Source organism: Dicentrarchus labrax, unplaced genomic scaffold (assembly GCF_905237075.1).
Source record: "Dicentrarchus labrax unplaced genomic scaffold, dlabrax2021, whole genome shotgun sequence".
Taxonomy (NCBI): domain Eukaryota; kingdom Metazoa; phylum Chordata; class Actinopteri; family Moronidae; genus Dicentrarchus; species Dicentrarchus labrax.
Window position 1 is genome coordinate 19,340,125 of NW_026136701.1, and position 20,009 is coordinate 19,360,133.

A 20,009-nucleotide genomic window follows, 5' to 3' on the forward strand; every position below is an offset into this window, starting at 1 on the left:
ATGGAATAGCCTCCTAAAAGTTACACACTGGACCTTTAATTTGAAGGGTTCACAAAAGTGGGGTTAGAAAAGAAGACCGCATAGAAGGAAGAGAGAGTCACATGAGAGACCCTTACTAGAGACTAGAAGTCAAGATATATCTGCCTCTGTTCCTTTGTTTTTGCCAGATCTTTTTGAATCCCTCTTTGAGGAAGTGCAATACTAAAGTACTTCTTACATCGAAACTGATGTTAAATATATCACAAGCTGACAAATTGAAAGTTGTTTAACACTCTCTAAAGAAACTTTATAAAGTGAAGGCAAAGAAACGCCTGATATAGAATATTTAAAGTTAGTAATATATTTGTACAGCCTCTACTTGAGGTAAGAGTTTTTTTTCCTAAATTTAAAAGGCTTTCCCAAATGTCTTGGCAGTTGTTGTGAATAGTAGAATAATTACAGAAACTTAAATCCACACAGGTAAAGTCTGTTTTTCTTCTTAGATGCTATCTCAAAGGATCATGTAGACATTAACCCAGAGTCTAACTGTCATAAAACACCCCTGTTTTTCAGGCGGGTGAGGGGTGAGAAAGATGCTGATGTATGTTATCGAGCGTAGTATAGCTTACTAAGTATCACTTGTTGTTGGCCCATACTGTGTAATATGGAAACTGCAGTTTCATTGTCAGACTGGTTCTCATTAAATTATGGCCACAGTGTGAGTTTCATATTGAGGAAAATACACATGATTAAGGGATTTTCTGGGTGTAACAATTGCAAAATCAATGTCTTTTCTACTTTGGACAGTTAGAACAGTTAAAGGGAGTGTTCAGGTGCTGAGGGTGTATCTACAACTGAGTAATTTAGATTTTTGGGTTTGGTTGCAAAAAGGCAGTGAAGATAACAACCTGTGGTTGACAAACAAACGAGATCCGGTGTGTACCGACCATTTGGCACGCGCAGCATTCAGATTTTGATGTGTCCCTCTTTCACTCTTAGCCAGCTGACAGGAATTGGTGTTTGTAGTGTGGTTTGTCAGCTAACCAGGTGGGTCCACGATGCAAAGAGAATCCACACGAATGCAAAATATTCAGTTCATCATGTGTGAAGTGTGCTACCTCAACGGAGAGAGTGGTTTGCTGAGCCGCATGTCGGTTTCCTCTCCAACTTTCAGCAGTTTCTTTTGTGGCTATGAGCAATCCATTGATGTAAACTGATTTAAAATCTGTACAACGTGCGTTTACAGTTGGAGGATTTTCATCTATTTTAAATACCGTAGTGTTTTACTGCTGTAGCAGAACTGAAAATGCCCACGCAGTACCCAACATAAAGGCAAAGATAGCTTCAAAAATTCCCCAAGCATCGCAGTGAGTCAAATTACTTCTAAAGCCACATACCTAATTGATTTATTTACTACACCTGGCATCAATAAAGGGAACCAAAGCGCAGGTTACTGGTCTATTTAACACTTCAACTAAGGTATAATTAACCTGCTGTAATAGCTCAGGGGCCTCAACCGACTGGTTAACTTCAAACTCCCCCTCCTCCCCACTGCTTTTAATAACCTGTATCTCTTGTATTATCTGTGCTTCTTCACCCACTTCCTGAATGGGGCCCACCATTGATCAGGCTGTAATTTATGGGCTTCTTGTGGAGTGAAAATAGACTGGGGCTGGTTCCTATCACCTGAAATGCTGAGCAGCAAAAACGGTAATAGCACAGTTGTAATCTAAGAACATGACACCATCTGACATCAGAATGATAATTATTACAGAAGAATATAATTACCATACACCAGGCGTCAATGCATATTTGTCTAATATGTCAAGGCAGGGTTAGGTTTATTTGTGAATGACCGAGGTCATTACTACAAGGATGGACTGTTGACGTAACTGCACTGCGGTGTTGTGTGACTGAGTCTCTTATTCATCAACCAACTGTTCCCAAAATATGTGATAATCTTGTAATGTCACAGTGAATAGTGAGTGTAACACACTGCATACACACACACACCCAGTGCTTAGCAATGGCATGTGCTCAGACAGAGTGGGGAAAGCCGACACAGAGCAACTCTCCCACTTAAAAATCTGAGCCTGTGACCACATCTCCTTCAAGGGTCAGAGGTCAAAGTGGCTGCTTCTCTGAGGCATCCCTGAGTCCATGACTTCTAGAGAGCTCGAGGTCCCCTCCCTCTCAACCTTGACTGACCACTTAAAACTTACCTGAGCTCGCCCTTAAGCACTTATCAAGCTCATCTTGTTCGCAGCTCAGCTCAACTGTCAGAACCTGTTCTCACACTGGCTCGTCACAAGACCTGTTGCCTGTGTTGTCCTTTGAGCCACTGACATTAACTGCTGAGATAATGACTCTTGGCTCGATTAAGTCCCTTCTTGTTTTTGTTTCCATCTAAGCCCTCACAATTGCCAGCATGCCTGGGCACTTCTCTACAGCAGGACAGGTCGTGTACTTCAACCTGCGGCAGGCCGAGGGGATGAACACACTTGATCCATAAATGCATGCGTGCTGATTTGGAAGGGGAGCCCCGCGGCTTTGAGTGACATTCTCAGATGCAGCTGGTCTGTTTAACCTGAGGCACAGACAAAGTGCGGGAGAATAAGCCTTTGCTAATCTACCTGCTTGGCATATTATGCAATTCTGACATTCTTTTGTTAAAGGGATAGAGATAGGGAAGGCATGCATGTGAATAAGTAAAACTTTCTAATGACAAGGAGGTGCATCTTTAAAAAAATGCATTCTGGCACAATTAAATAATGGGCTTGTTTGAACATGTGTCTCTTATGCAAATAAATCAATAAAAGGAGGAGGTGGATCAGTTTTCTTGGTTCTGCTTTAGAGTTTTTAAAGTAGTCAGATATTGCAGGTTGTCAGTGTATTTTGAGTTTGAGTATTACGGAGGTGTACTCTGGTTTAATGCAGCTGGTAACCACTTCCTGTTTTTTTAACAGTGAATCTTCTCACAGTTTGGCCATAATTTCCTGAAGTGTTTCGTGTGTGTGAGTGCAAGCATTTGTGTGTTGTGGGTTAACGCAAACTGAGGTGGCTTGCATTTCTGCAATGAACAATCACAGTTCCTCTCTACTCAATGTGGTGTGGTGCACCTTTATGAGCAGCAAATACTATATATTTAAAGTTTCTGGCAAGAATGCACAAATTACATTTTGTATTTTTGTGGGTGCATGCGCAGCAATGCAAACGTGTGTGCCACTGTAGCCTCATGTGTGAGTGTGGTAGCTGTGTTCATAGACGGATGGTGTAATGGAACAAAATGAGCCTCTCTTTTTTTTCTGAGTCACATGTGTTGAAGCTTCTTTGTCTTAAAACGCTGTCAGGAAACTGATGCATCATCCACCATGGCATAGCATCGTACTGTAACTCTCTTGCTCAGCTGAACCTTAACATGTGAGAGCTGCGTTCACGTCTCTTAATCACTTCATCACTCTTTTGTCCTTTGTCTACGATCAGCTCAGCGGTGTGGATCTCACACAGCCTCACGACAGAGATTCCACATTCTTGCTTGTGCTGAGGCTCATGTCGAATGTTGTCTTTCAAATCAGTGATTAACAGGAACACATGTACACCAGTTGTGTATATAATGTGAGTGTCTCTGAGTGAGCCAAGGGGACTGCCGGGCCCTAATTTGTTTTTGCAGACTCTGAGGTCGACTGTGTGAAGATTTATACTCATCTGGCATTTTTCGCCCTCGCCCCATTGCGTTGCACAAGCCTGACTGATACGCTGTTGGCCTGGAAATACAGAGAAAGGACTCACAACTTGTTCTGCTCTCTGCATTTGATCAGTCAGATGAGAGATTTTCAGCATATCATGTTTCTAATCTTGTGGAAAATACTCAGGAGGTACTGAAACTCTCCATCAAGGTCTTACATTTGGTATTAATTCTATTAACTAGTTTCTACTATCAGTTTGGTAATTGTTTACATCGCACACAAAAAGCCCCTAACAAAGGAGAGAGAGAAAAGGGAACTGTTGGGTCTATGTAAATCATTTTATAAGGAGTACGGTTTAGACCTGCTCTATTTGCAAAGTGTCCTTAAATAACTTTTGTTATGAATTGGTGCTATACAAATAAAACTGAATTGAACTGAATTGAAAACAGATAATTTAGCAACCGTATCACATAGGTAGCCACATACACCACAAGTTAGAGAAGTGGGCCCTACTTGTGGGGGAAGAGGTTCCCCACTGGTTTTACACACAGAGATAAACAGCACATTTTGCTGAAAATAGATCCCCTTCATCTCTACTTGACCTAGAATTTTGTGCGCCCACATTGAGGGTTTTCCACCCAACCCTGTTGTTACCTGCTACTGAACAATTGAGGAGAAATCTGAGACAACTAGCGGCTTGAAGCTCATCCGTGTAGGCCGTAACCCAAAGCAGCCCCCAAAAACCGGAGGGGTCCTTCACAAAAAAAAAAAAAAAAGACATCCTCCTTCATCCTGAAATATCCTCATCAGAGGACAAAATGGGGTTATAATGGAAATGTCTGGCAGGGTGTGGCGTGTTATGAGAATCCCACAAATTATGGGCTGGTGGGGAATTGTTCTAATCCAGCAAACCCATGCCACAGAAACAGAGCTGCCATTTTGGAGAAAGGGAAGGAGCCAGTTATTTCCTGAGTCCAGGCTGAGATCTAATGGTTCATAAGGAAGATGTGTGGGCCTGGTGGGTTTTTTCTTTAAACCGGGGACCCCACAGTTTTGAGGGTTTGGGGTTTTTGCATTTGCAAGTGTATGAAAATACCTGTCAGTAAGATCGTAAATTATAATTAGGGTCACTTCTAATCCAAATATGGCTCAGATTCATGTCTTTTCCTTCTCTCAGCAGGAATGAACAGCAATCAAAGACAGCGTAAGATGTATGCGTTTCAGTCATTTAAGATTTCAGCCATTTTCTCTGTCCTTGGCATCATTCTTTACTAATAATTCATTGAACTTGCTCAGCTAAAGCTTTCATCAGATGTTCAGACGCAGCAACGTCCTGGATCATGTTGTGTTTCTGTGGTGTGCTGCTTTTCTTGGAATGTGTGCCGGCTCTTTGATTGTTCTGTTTCCTGTGATTTCAGAGGCCCTTTGTCTCTGCGTGGTAACTCACTAATCAGGGAACTCCGTCATAGCTCCCTGTCGCTAGGCCGCGCTCCCCTAATGTCACCCTCTGTGTAATGATATTTTTGGCTCTACTCTCATGCCTCTCACAGTTCAATGAAGCAAAAAAAAAAATCAATGTTGGCAGGAACAATCACCTTTAGGAATTCGCAGACTAAAAATGAGATTGTGGCATCAGTGGCAGCTGAGGGGGTAACTGCTCCGTCATGAGGTAGTGAAAAAATAACAGTAAATCCCTCTCAACAGGACCTTCCCCTCACCTTCATATGCCCGTTAGCTCCTGTGTGATTTATGATTTGATATATTACAGGCTACTGGATACATGGTTCATTTTTCTCTGTTCATAAAATGTGCAAGTAGAAATGTATTTGCCAAGACTAGAGAATCATAACGAGGTCAGTTTTCTTGCACTCTGGGTTTCCCCCATCTTCTTTTGCTTAGACTGTGGTTTTGCGATGTGTTATGGGATCCATGAAACAACAATGAAACCAGATGTGCTTAGTAATGCGTCTATGTACAGTCTTAACAACTTTGCAGAAGTTGAGCCGAGAGCACACCATGTAGCCAGTGTGAGAACTTTGTGCCGTTTAAGCTTTCTGGAAGGGCCTCTGTTCCCTTTTATACCTCCTCTTAAAATAAGCCCCCTCCCATTGGCTGAGAGCAGTCTGGTCATTGAATCACATCAGGCCAATTAGAGAGTAACACTTCCTTTACCGTGAAAGATGTTTCCTGTTGATAGTAAACGTGTGGCCTGCTGAGGAACAGAGAGAGGGAGGGGAGGGGGGAGCTTGTTGAACCACTGCCAGTGTTTCCTTGACCTTTGTGGCCTTCATGGCGGAAAAACTGATGCTGTCGCTGGGCTGAGGTGTATGTTTTGACTGTGTGTATGTGTTTGCGGGTGTACAGCGGTGGTGGGAAGTAGCAAGTCCATTTATTCAAGTACAACTTTGAGGTACTTTTACTTTACCTTAGTATTTTCAATTTGTGCTCTTTCACTTTGGTCTCGAGAAGCTGCAGCCTTTATTCACTGACAAACCTATATTGTACATTTACTCTGAGACTGACAACTTCACTGCTCACCTTTTCCTCTGCATCGCTCACATTCACACAGACAAGAAGGAGCTATGTTCCTCTTATAACACAGGATATGAAGGGATGGTGTTCTTGACACATCTGCACTTTATCTATTGACCACAGTGTGGTTATGTGGGCTGCCATTATTGAGTGAATAAAGAAATTGCAGTTGCTATTGATGGAAACTTGGCTATTTAAAAATAGTGTGTTTGCGCAGGATGTCACATGTCACGTGACCAATCACAGGTCTGCAGTGTTTTCTCATCACATTTTATTATTGGTTCAGCTTGCCTGGAACCTCAGCTGAGGTGATACCAAAAAAAGTAACAGGTACTCTACACAATGGGAAAGCAGAAAAGAGAGAGCAGAGTCAAGTTGGGGGCTACCATGTGGTGGAAAAGCCCTCACTGTGACCTTTTGGAGGGGGCCGACCTAGTTTGGAAACCACTGCAGTAAACTAGCTACAAAAGTTAAATGTTGCTCACACATTGTTGCATCAGGGTTAACAAAGATGTAATATATCAGTCACAGTTTTTTACTGCTAATATATATGTACTTTTACTTAGATTATAATTTCAGTACTTTTACTTGTAGAGTGTTTTACTATTTCTTTCACCACTGGTGTACACTGACCCAACGCTGAGCTGCTCAAGTCGGAGAACGAACACACAACACATCTGTCCAGTGATTGTGACAAAATTCTGCCATCTCATGACTCCCCAGTGTCACCGGCCAGGGCTGACGGCAGGTCCTGCTGTTTCACATGCCAACCTAGAGATGTGAAGTGGTTTACTCCCTGTGGGAATGTCAGCTTCACTCTGATCAGCTCAGGCAGATCCCAAGGCTGTATTTAGAGCAGCAAACAGATCTGATGTTTAACTCTTTGGGGTGCAGATGTTGTGCCTTTCACAGCCATCAAAACAAACAGAAACCACAAGGAATCTTTTTTTTTCTCCTTTTTGATGTCCGTGAGAAAAACAGACGTCAAAAGGTTAAAGATCCCGGAAGTCTGAATCCTAATGGTGTCTGTCTACAGTTTTGGTGAAGATTTTCCTGTCTGTTGACCTCTGACTGGGTTTCAGTGACCAGTCTTACCCCTCACGCCCACCTGTTTCTGTGGCCTGCATAGACTCAGGCTTGTTTACCTCTAATGGGACTCTGCTGCAGAGCGAAAACCGAGGGGCCCGATGGTTGTGGCCACAGGTTGGAGGAATGTCTACCGTCTGGACGGGAAAATGTAATCAGCTGAGATCAGCGAATTAGAGGCCGGTTTCTCTTTCTCCCTTCTCGCTCTCACTTTCCCTCCATGTACTTCTCACGCATGCAGGCGTTCTCACTTTTTCTCACTCACCCTGTCTGAGTTGTACATGCACACACACACACACACACACACACACACACTCTTTCAGATGAAGAAAAATGACACCTTTTCTTTCAGCTATTTCCTCTGTTTTTACATACTTGGGCCTGGGGTACAAGAGGCAACCTTGTGTTTTCATGTGACAAAACACACAGAGGTCTGTGTGGATTTGGGAGAGGTGAATAGCCTAATTCATCATTCGGGGGTTAGGCCTGTCTAAGCCTCATATGGGAATATCTCTATCTACACTTAAAAAGTGGGACTGTTGGCGCTGTCTCTTGAGCTTAAAGAAACTACAACTCAGTCCTGTCCTCCATTTGAGTGATGACTTCTCTGGAGAATCAAAATTCCACAGTTCCAAAATGTGGTTTTACCTGAGAGCTGTAAGTCTGCGTTTCTCCTCAAAAATCCTCCTGTTTGACAGAGGAAACAGCATTTTGCCTAATCCTTTAGTTTTTTGGCTGCGTTCACAAGAAGTATCCAGATTCTTACTTAAACAGAAGTACTACCATGTAAAAACTGTCTTTTACAAGTAAAAGTCCTGCATTTGAATTTGAGAAATACACATATTTTTGTTCTTTATCATTATCTATTTATAATATTTATGATGTGCTTACTGAACGTTAAGGTGTGGGGTAAATGTGGTTCTACTTACATGTGTTGTTTTTTTGGTTCAAATTCAATAAAATTGGAAAAACAAAAAAACTAATAAATGTTGGGATAGCAGCACTCCAAAGACAGCGTTTAGCAAATAGTAAACTGCCAGCCAATTTATTGAGAGTTTTTGTGTTCCTGGGCAGTTCACAAGTTGTTGTCACATTCAAGATAGATTGGCAGTCAGTCATATCAGCAAACTGTGTCCTGCAGAGTTTCTCATTTGTCAAACCATATTTTTAATACACTTTCATGGCATTTATATTTGTATTTATATGTCTACTCCATGCATTTGTGTTCTGTTACTGCCTATCTCCATAGTAGTCTTCTGATGAGTCACAGCCAAAAGATTCACAGGAGGTGATGCATGCATGTACGTATAGCGTGATCGCTGATTCATGTGCGCAGTTAAAGTTATCTGGAAGCCAATATTCACCTCCCCTGCTCCTCCTCCAGTAGTGCACTTTATTCACTGAAATCTATGTAACTACTGAAGTGCTCCTAAAACCTTTTCACAATATACCATGAAATGCTAAAACACACTTGCTGTTACCACCAGTAACCACTTGTCACCAAATCCACCAAGACTGAAATCTTAATAAGTATTATATTATAAGTTTAGAAATAACACAGTGTAAAAAAATTGTTCTGCTAAGTTCTGCTCGTATGTAACTATTGTCAACAAAATGTAACAAATTATCAAAAGTAAAATGATCATTATGCAGAATGACGCCTTTCATGATGTCATATATTGTAGTACTGGATTACAATTACTGATACATTGAAGTGTAAGCAGTACTTTCTTATTGTAGCTGGTTAAAGAAGAGATAATCTTACATATCCTATGCACTGTTTAATCCCTAATAATGCATCACACAAACTGATCATATGTTTTGTATACAAGAGCTTAATCTCCAAATGAACTAGTAACTATAGTTGTCACATAAATCTGGTAGACAAGAAGTTATAATGTTATCCTCTGAAATGTGGTAGAAAAAAACCAAGCATGAAATAAAAATACTTGTAAACAACAAGTACCTCAAAATTAGACTTAAGTAAATGTATTTAGTTATTCTCCAGCCCTGACAAACATGCACGCCTGTCATCAATATACTCATGTATCACATTGTCACATTTAAGTCTCATCAGAGGCATTATTTCTGATAATTAAGCGTCCACAGAGGAGGCTAATGGTTACAGGTCAACCACAGGCACGCTCAGGCTGCGCTGTACGTCCTCCGCTGCCTGTCACGTACACTCACTCTCACACATTCTCACTCGCTCTCACACACATGTTGATAACCACACTTGTAATGTGAACCTTACTGCTGAGGAGAGCAGGCCTATAATTACAGAGCAATGGTGGGAAAGCCATAATCACAAAGACTCAAATAGAAATCTGAATCAACAGATGACTCCAGATTGACTCGTTCCCTCTGTTTACACAAGGCAGTTTTGATTTACGTTCGGAACTGGAAAACCTATTGTCCCTTGCACAAATGTTAACATTTCTCTGATTGAGCCTTTAAGAAGGCTGTAAGTGGTGATGTGTAATTGTGCTTTTGTGTTTTTGCTTCCACTCAGAAGCCACATCAAAGGTGTTTTTCTATATCTTGCTAGCAGATAGAAAAGGCAGTTTGATTCTGATCATAAAAAACACATTGGCTTCAATCAGTGGCCAGCTATGAGTCGTGCTCCTGTGTTCACCCGCTTTCAACAGATGCCTCTGTGTGTTTCTGTTACACACACAAACACTTTTCAGCCCAGCTGGCGGAAACCGTTAAATGAGCAGAAACTATGACACCTTCGTGGTATGAAAATTAGATGTAATGCACATTTTCTTTCCATATAGGTGCATGTTATTTTAACTGGAGGTTTGGTCACCTGTTTATAGACTTGTTGATCATGCATGAGCTGCACTGACCTGTGTAATGAATAGCTGGCGGCCTGTTCTCATATTTGTTCCATTTTAAATTACAGCTGATTTAGATGCAGTGTGACATTAATATTTGAAAACATAGATACTGTGTATGATTCTTTGTGATTTGGCTGCATATTTACAATATTTCTGAAGCGTGTGACATATTTCTCTTTCAGTATCATCAGTCATCCACTGATTTCACTTTTAATGTAACATCCTAATAGTCCGTCAGAGATGAGTGTTTTCTATCTATCAACAACAAGAACAAGAACAGCTCTTCCTCTGTTTTCTGCATCAAAACTCCGCTGTTTGTTACTGTAGCTTTAAGAAACTACTGTTTAAAACACTGTCGTTGCTCAATGGCAATTGCCTAAGACACCCCATTCCTGGGAAATGAATGCGTGCCCTTGTTCCAAATTTAGTTTTTGCCCGCCACCATGGGCTGCTATTTGGTCTGCCATTTCTCAGGGTTGTGGGCTTCTTTAATGAGCACTTTGATCCCACTCAGGTCTGGCGCTGGTGTTTACGCGACCCTGGAGAAAAAAAAAAATCTAAAGAAAAGAAAAAACGTATCTCATTCTCTGCTAGAGACCTCTGAGCTGTGGCGTCCAGTGCAGCAGCCACATCAGGACCCCGGAGACCTCGTCTTCATCCTCAGACCCCAAGTGACCGCAGAAAGTTCATGGCTGCGCTTTCAAGTCACAGCAGGGTGGATTTTGTGTGGAAAGTACAACAGATGACAAATGTACACTAGCTGAGGGTTATAAGGGACTAAAAGTGACGGATTGTAAAACATTTCCAGTCAACCTGTCAGATTCCTTTGGATTACTGCAGATGTCAGTGGCAGCTGTTTGGTTTTTTTAGGTTCATTTGTAGTATAACATGTGTTCTTGATTAGGATTTCCCTTTATCAGTCTCATAAATTTCATAACTTAACTACAACAGCTTCTTGGCTCTACACACCAGATTCCTTATTTCCAGCGTGGCTTTGACATAGAGCAGCTGTGTTGTGAGCGTCAAGACACTGTAGCCTGCATAAACTTTTCACTTCAAAATATCCCAAGTTTAACATGTAAGTTATCCAATACAGAATCTCAAATATGTGAATTTCTCAAAGTGGAAAAATCTGCAGTGGTCTGAACTCACAAAGAAGATAAATATGGAGTTCATAAAATACAATGTAATTGATACATTTACTAATGACATTCATTAATTTAACTTTGATAACAACATGAAAGGTTTTATTATGAATTCATCTATCATTTGAACCCTATGAAACCTCACTGACCTTCTCAGTCATATTTGAAATGCCATTTGGTTTTTACCTCACAGGGTCTCTGTCAGGGCAGAAATTAGTCTTATAGTAAGAAAGATACAGTATTTCTCTTAATTATTTCTATAAATTGAGATATTATAAAAGGCTCGAATTTCATATGCCACATTACTCTTCTTGTTTTAAACCTAAGGTAGGCAGTATTAGTTTGGCATCCAAAAATTCAATAATAACCTTACATTTCTTATTCAAGTGGTCTGAATGAAAACTAGACTTCCACGCCTCCTCTTTGCTCTGTTTTCAGGCTTTAGAATCCAGCTTGTGAAAAGAGACTATGGTCAATCACATTTCAGCTATTTCAGTCATATTGGCTGTTCTACAAATGCAGATGCGTGTTTACATACTTTCAGATCACGAAAGCCAGATTTAATGGCAGAAAATCCTGCAGAAAGTCCTACAACTTGTGATTCATTTTGAATCACTCCTACAACAGCGTATAGTAGAAAACATGTGTGTGAACATGCTGATGAGCTTCGGGCTCATTATGTTCAATGCCCTGGCATATCTACAAGTGGCAAAGAGGGATTATGTCAAACAGTGTGGAATAACTTTTTAAGTGGGACAATTGTGTGTGTCCCTCTCATTCTGCTGTTAGACGGTGTTGCATCTGCCCTTGAAGCTTGGGGCACTCTGCCCTGGGGCCACAGAGCGTTGGAGGGACATCTTTGAGAAGATGAGTCACGGTGAAAAGGCCTGGAAAGTGAGGCATGAGGTTACGCAGGGCAACCAACTCCTTCTGCTACCGTTCGAACTTGTGGGTTTGTCAGAAGGGGCTCAGTCAGTCCCTCTAGGAAGTTACGATTGCAACAATTAACACAAATTCAAACAATCCCCATGAACAATCCAATCACCTCAACTTCCACCTCAAATTTTACCAATCATTGTAGTTTCCTGCATAAAACGGTGAGCCATAGGTCACCAAACTCACTTCGTTGTTTTGTGTTGTGATATATAGACCATGCAGGTTTCTCTGACTCTGAGCTTTAATTCAGGAAACTAGTTCAGCATTTACACTGAAGCCAAATAAAATCCCTGCACACCACTAAGAAATATTTGTTCTGTTAAAACTCAAAGTAACTCAAATATGTACGACATAGTCCTAAAAGACTTGGACAGTTGGTCAGGTGTTTTCTTTTTTAATTTTCCTGAAGGCATCAGCAGGATTTGCCACATTCCACCAAATGAATTACCACCTGTATGGGCACACATAAATACAACAAAGAGCTTCAACCAGGTGTACTGAATGTTCCAGAGTCATTTATTGTTTGGCACAGAGTCCCATCTAATGTCAGGTTGAAGCCAGCGTGCCCTGTTTGACTCTGTGGGGAACACCCTGAATCAAACATCCAACCAAGCCAGGATAAAGTCCCTCACAAATACCTCAACTGACAGGAGCCACATGTCAGAGCTGAATATACTTCCTGGAAATCAGTGAACAAATATACATCATGGTGTATTTGATCAACTTGGAGGAAGATGTTGGCTGCTCTGTTCACTGTAAAATATTAATCTTTGAATCCTGTTTGAAAGGAAGACAGGATATGCAAAGCTTGCATAACTGCCAGGGTGACAGGTGTGTGTGTGTGAGTGTGTGTTTGCTTTTGCAAACTCGACCTGAAACTGTGAGTCAAAAAAAAAGTTATATATATTTACATTCAATGTGTTGTATATACATATTTTACATACTTTCATTATATGGACAAATAACTTGAGTTCCACTCTTTGCGGAGAAGACAGACTTGGACAATGTGATGGAAACAATTTAGAGCCAAAGACAAGAAGACGACTTGTGTTGACTCAGTGACTCACAGCAGGGTTTTTTTCCTGTTTGCACTAGGCTGTTAATCACAAGAATATACGGCCATGTGAGCGGGTGGAGGAGCAGGATCCTGCTGCAGATAGATTACAATGAACCAATCCGGACACAGGACAAGACAGCATCCAAAGGTGCAACGAAACCAAAACACATGCATTCACGTGCACATGCACTCACACAATTGGGTGTAGAGGAGGGTTTGATGAGACATATCAGAGGATTTAACCAGGTATAAATGGCTGTCAGGCTGGATGCAGCTCTTTGCCAGCACTTGTTGTGTGCCCATCCACGTGTTCTGGATGTACATGTGTCAGTGGTTATGAGTCACAGCAGCTTGGGCAAACAAAGTTGTCTGCCGTGACTCATGACCACTGACACATGTACATCGCATACTTGCTTGGATGAGACCTGGATTGTCGATCTTTTCTCATGCCTTAAGTACAGGTACTATTTGACATGAGCTTCTGTAAGGTATTCCTATCTGCATTTTTTGCATGCTATGTGGTCACATCCAAGCTCAGAGACAAACGAAACACCTGTTTTCTTTTCTCTTTAAATATGCATCTCACATGTCACTCAAGACTGCTTGGTTCTTTATGGAATCTGCTGTGTTAAATCACATGCACAGGAATGATGCCCTTTCCTTTACATTTGAAGAATTCCAGCGTTTTTTTTTTAATTTTTTTTACCATAACACACTTCGACATAAGTACACACATAGTTCCTGGCAAGGGAAACATGCGTGGGCGAATGTCGAGTCGATGCCCGACCAAGGGTTACAGCCCACATGGAGACAGCGTTAAGCCTCAGTGCTGATACGGAGACATTATGGGTGTCTTATCTCTGCCTCAGGCTCCTTAAGTCATCTATACACCACTTCAGCAACAGAATTTTATAGCAACAGGAAAAAAAATGGCCATAAACATAAAATGACTGACTGATAGCTGCACTCGGCTGAAGGATGCCCTCTAATTAGTGTGTTTTATGAGCCCAGGATCCACAGTGAAAACATGTTCGTGCTGCGCCGAAGAGCAAACACTGCCTGGGAGGTCACAGTACCCGCAGGGAGCTCTAGAGTGTCCTCAGACCAAGTTCAGGACATTTCAAGTGTCATGGTAGACCTTTGGTGGTGCCGACATTATATTAACTGCACGGTTGATTACAGTGTGACTAATGGGACTATTTGAATGTGTAACATCAAAGAAATGATAAGATGTTGTGCATTCCACTGCTCTGATTCTGTATGTTCTGTTCTGATTCTGTGAATGAATTAGATTAAAATGTATATATATGTTTATATGTTTATATATGTACAATTTTGATTTTTGTGTCACGACAATGAACTCCAAATTGCTCTAAACTGAAATATTTTCCAAATGCAAAAGTATAAGTGGTAATTTATGGTTACAGAAGTCATTGGTGTGCCCCCCCCCCCCATAACAAAAGTAACATTTGAGAAAGTGATACAAGCTTGTTGACACGAAATAAAGCAACTAGTCTCAGGAATGAATCCCTGAAGAATTTCTCCAGTGTCAACATCTCCTGTTTCACCTGCTCCGATGAGCTCTGGCCCACGACTACACAGGCGGACCTCTCAGCGAAGAAAAGCTCTTTAAATGATTGAAATTGTTCAGATGCCCCCCCGGACAAAAGAAGTAAAAACATGGGAGTTGAGTGAGAGGCAGGAACCTTCCACCTGACCATCTGGTCAACCAGAAAGTGGTAAGGGTTAATCCCGCTTTACACTGACTTCACTCAGCAGCTCCTCAGCACTGGAGTGATAAACAAGAGTACGAGGAGGATTCTCCTCTCACCTGGTGACAATGTAATGCCCTAGGCCTGACCCCACAGGTGACGACAGACCCGACATGACAACTCTCTACTGCGGGAGAGAGACAGAGAGAGAGAGAGATATAAAGAGATGAAGAAAAAGCCATAAAGATAAGCCCCTTTCAGACAGGGAATCCGTAAAATTGCTGGGTTTGTTTATCTGGTAAATTAAGGGCTTTTCATGGAAAAAGCTCTGTTCTCAAGTGATATTTGAAATTCAGTCAGGACCACGCAATGGAGAAATTACAAACAATGTAAAAGGCAAAAGATTGTTTATTTATGCAACATTTTATGTAAGTAGCTGAGTCACATCTTCACCTTCAAAATGATATAAATGATCAATTAACTACTTTTAAAGCTTCACTTTGTCACTTAGAATGTGACTGCTTTTATTTACACTTAATATATAATATAAAATATTATTACAGTGACTAGATAGATGCACAAAGACACATGCAGAGTAACAAAACGGACACTGCAATCAATTTCTACAGGAAAAATACTGTATGCGAGCCAGTATAAATGCTTGATTATTATTTCACCCGAAATAGTTTAAAACACATCTCATCCACAGTTCGTCCCTTTGAGTTTTGACTCAAATGTGGCGTCTCTCCAAATATTAGTCAACTTGGCTGTTTTGCTTTGTTGTGTCTCATGTTGCTTCATGCTAACACTGGCTCCGCCAAGCAAAATTGAGCCAAATTCTCAGATGAAAGATTTGCTTTTGTCATAGAGATGCTGACAAATTCCAGATGGCGTGCTCCGTGCAAGTTTGGATCTGATTTTGTGTCGTAAACCCGAATGGTCCAAACTAGCATGAAGAGAAAAGGGGGAAATAAAGAAAGATACATGGTTATAAGGAGGGATAAGGTTAAGGAGTAAAATAAGATAACGAATGAGATTACGAGTTGGAGAGAAAATCGGGAACAGAAACTCAGCCCGTTATTTATCAACTCTGTTTTTCTCTCCTCTTGTGCTTTTCAAGGAAATCAGCAAGCTTTTCTTCGCTCTTCTCTTGCAACTGATAATATCCCTGCTATCGTTCAATGGTAAATGCAGAGTTCAAAGGATGTCAAAACTGTTTGCAAAGCATTGGGCGTTGACATTAGCTTTGCAGCAATTTGTTTTTTCATTTTGGACTTATCTTTATTTCTATTGATAAGGTGAAGCTGATTCATCAGTGTCGAGGGGTTGAACTTGATCGCTTCAGATTTAAATTTTCACAGTGACTAATCTTAAAACCATATACTATGTACATAGCTGTGATACGATAGCGAGGTTTCTATTTAAGACTTGTGTTTGGGTAATAGCTATAAATCAACTTGGACATGTTTTTGTAGTCAGAGTGTAGGTGTGTTTTGTGTTGAACAGGCTTATAAAACTATTACTACATTCCATGTGTGTGTTTACCTGTCCGCTCAGGTCTCATCTTCGACCACACCCACAATGTGTTTTTATAACAACAGCTATAGATTCATGGAACTGAAATACTCCTTTGGAGAGCAGACACTGAAGTCTGTGGTGGGATCTCCGTCCGTCTGCATAGTTTTACAAATTTGTTTGACTTCAAATGCTAATTATTTCTAATTTTCTGTTACATTTTATTCAAAAAACACAATTTATCTCTGGCAGACTTTTTCTATTTATATCCACAAGTTTCATTTTATTATGTTGCTGGTTTACAACTTTAAATATCACAGCTGTACATCTGCAAACCTAAATTAATTTAAAATATGGACTTGGACAGTTACCTTCAACTAGAAAATAGAGTTTGATGTGGTAACTTCTGAGGTGAGAATTACAACTTTACCTCCCGGAGATACACACAACACAGAAAAACGTCCAACAAAGTGAGAAAACTCCTGCAAACCATTTGAGAGAGTGTTTTTTCCTGCTTTGTTTACATCTTGGAACAATAAAACGGTAATAAAATGATCTACAGACGAGATCCTTGAGCGTGACCTCCCTGTAAAATGCTACCTGAGTCTCTGCAAGTATTTTAATGAGAACATCATAAACTAAACATCCACTTATGTTGACAGAAGGGAGAAAAATAAAGAGCACTGACGGCAGTTTGCCTGTCCTTTCCCAAAGCACTTTCTGTGCTGCATTTTGTAATTATTTACCATTTATGGGGTGCATCAAGTGGTGCAGGTAAGGCCAGTTATGAGCTCGATTTTCTCAGGCAATCACGTAAAATTCCTTACAGTCCATTGACTCTTGAAAGTGCATGTGATTTTTATGTTCAGTTTTATGCAACTCCTGACTCAACCTGTTTCTGGAGGAAACTGAGGATCCTTCAGTTTGTTTACGCAAAAAGACAGTGGGCATACAGTGTGATCGCCTCTTCATCTCCCCTTTCCTTTTTCAAATAAAGGACTCTGACTGAGAAGCTACGCCAGACCTCAAATGCAAGAGGAGTGTGAGATTCCATAGATGAAGGTAACATCAAGTCGAACCCTCACTATCAGCAGCTAAACTCGGCCTCAGTTGGGCGTGCTTCCACACACACTCACTTAAACCCACACACACACACACACACACACACACCATGCACCTGTGCATGATTGTGCTGAAAGGAGCTGATAGCAGAGTGAAAGAACTTGACATTTGTTTTCTTAATCACCTCCAACACCCCCTTTCTGTTTGTGCAGAGCGAGAAGTATCACAGAGCTTAACAAAGGGCCCATTTACTCACCATCCTTATTTGTCCAAGCGTGTTTCCCTCCAGCTCCCTGAAACCACAAGCTCATTATTTCATCCTCCGTAATGTTAGCTCTTAAATCCACATCAGCACACTCATTTGGTTAGAGATGGTAAATATTTATGCAGCGTGTCACAAAAACACACACACACACACACACACACACACACGTGTGCACTCACACAACAGGCAAACAGACACACACTTGCAAGCACACTTTTACCCTACCATTTGTTCAGATTTGCTTTTTTATTTTCAGTTTGCACTGGAACTGTTGCGTTGGTGATTTTGGCTGAATTTCTGAGATTGGGTTATTGAAGGCTAAGCAACAAAAGCAAAACAAGCACTGTGTTGTTTTGCTTTTGTTGCTTAGTTCTTTGTTTTCAAATGCAAAGTCATTCTAAATTGAGTCATGAATGTGTATATGGATAAATGGGTTGAATTATTTAAGAGGGAATCCTCATTGGCATGTAATCAATATTAAAGGACTCCTTGGATTGGGATCAGAGCTCTAGTTTTCACTGGAAAAATGTTAATAACACTAATTTCAAACAGAGGACCTAGCTTAGGTTGGGGCCCCTGAATCCTTTAGGCCCCTTGGTCTGTGCCTGGTAATCCGTCCATGCAAGTGTGGTTGTGATGGAGCATCATGTTGAAGTGAACCAAATTCCACATGATGTACAAAAGTTGCTCTATGGTCCGGGTAAAAACCTCCACTACCTCCTCAACTAGAAGAAAGCTCCAAAAACTGACATCAAACATTACTCAAATATTCCGCGGCCCATCATAACTTCTGGAAACATCTAGATTTGATGAGACATTGTGCAGAAACATGTAAACACAACCAAATAACAAATGGTTCCCAGAAATGGAAGGTGAATCACTAATACTTCTTTTAAACAGTTTATTCGAGTAGATTTGTTTTCAATTCATTCGTCTCTCCGTCCCTCCCCCCTCATTTCACCCCGTGTCTCAGGTTGCCTGCAGTCAGGTATGATGGCCCGAGGCCTCCGGTTAAATCCCCAGCCCAGACGTCTGCACAGCCCTAGTCTGCCTCATCGGGAGTCCTGCATTGATTGCTGCTTTAGTCCCCCCTCATTGTTAATGGGAACCCTGCATTGTGAGGGGGCCACTTGCATTGTGAAGGGCCTCTTGTAATGTTGTCTTGCTGAGTGCTGGAGAATTGGCTGTGTAGGCACCGACCTGCCAGCGGCTCCTGTGAGGTCTTGTTGACCTGCTGAATGGAGCCACCTGAGAGTCAATCAGGGCACCGAAATACCTCAACAGGACAGAAGAATGTGGAGGAACTGCTGTCTTTTTAAAAAAAAAAAAAACACTTGAATGAACACTGCCTTGATAACTTCATTTAGTTCAGATATTGTTGAAAGTGACCTTTCTTTAACTGTGGGGAAAACAGGTAAAGTCTGTTGTTACAGTGAGTTTGAGGTAATTGTTGAGTCAAAGCATATTATTGAGTCCAAAGAAATGAATGTCTGACACTTGGAAAAGAAAGAATAAAGCAGACAGGTCCCCTGACTCAGGATTAAATTAGTTTTTTAGAAAATACAAGCAGATTTTTTGTCTTGTTTTAAGTATCTGGCTGACATGCAGTGTTTTTAAGTCTGGATAAACAATTTTACCTTCACAAAATGCAAATATTGTGCACAATCATACTACATAGATTCTTACGATAAATACTGTAAACAAAACATGCCTCTATTTAGCATTTTTAAGCATATAAGCATTTAATAAATGGTTTATAAAACACCTATTATAGTTGCAGATAGAGGAATATGCTTAATGTTTATTAAGGTACAGTATTTGTGTACAACTAACTTCAAATATTTTTTCCAATAAAGACATACTGTATTCTGTATTATTACAACTGTGTGGGGGTCAAACTGTAAATACACTGAATATACTGAAAGATACACAAACAGTACACTGAAACAGTAATTCCACATTAAAATGCACTCAGCTGCACATTCAGGATAAAGGGATTTGTGTTTGGACTCCACATTGTTCCTCCAGGATGCAGTAATTAAACCTTCATATCAATATCTGCTCTCTTTCTCTCTGTGGCTATGTGTTATGATTTCTCTCTTTGCAGAGCCATTGTTTTGCCTAACCAATCAAAGACTGCTGCTATCAGATTAGGCAAACGTCTGTCAGTAGACTGAACCAGCTAACAGCC

General features: G+C 40.8%; 1 long non-coding RNA gene across 1 annotated transcript; it reads left to right on the forward strand.

The window, feature by feature from the left end:
* Positions 1-298: 298 nt before the first annotated feature.
* On the forward strand, positions 299-19,099 carry LOC127351959 (uncharacterized). The gene is made up of 3 exons (XR_007881005.1): positions 299-363; positions 17,489-17,553; positions 18,792-19,099. It is a non-coding gene; the product is annotated as an uncharacterized LOC127351959 (long non-coding RNA).
* Positions 19,100-20,009: the final 910 nt, after the last annotated feature.